Source organism: Gavialis gangeticus, unplaced genomic scaffold (assembly GCF_001723915.1).
Source record: "Gavialis gangeticus isolate Ggan-Ray unplaced genomic scaffold, GavGan_comp1, whole genome shotgun sequence".
NCBI classification, from domain to species: Eukaryota; Metazoa; Chordata; order Crocodylia; family Gavialidae; genus Gavialis; species Gavialis gangeticus.
Window position 1 is genome coordinate 26,444,481 of NW_017728996.1, and position 211 is coordinate 26,444,691.

Below are 211 nucleotides of genomic sequence, written 5' to 3' on the forward strand. Positions count from 1 at the left end.
TTTCTTAAACAGCCAGAGCTGGCCTGGGTGGGGCACCTGTGGGAGGGTTGCGGGAGTGAGGAGGGGGTTGGGGGGCTCATGGAGAGCCCTCCATGCAGCATGGAGCAGTGGGGGACAGCAGAGACTACCCCCCTGCCCAGCAGCACCCGGTGAGCACCAGGGCTTTTCTTTAAAGGGCCAGGAGCTGGGGCGGGCAGGGCAGCCATGGGGG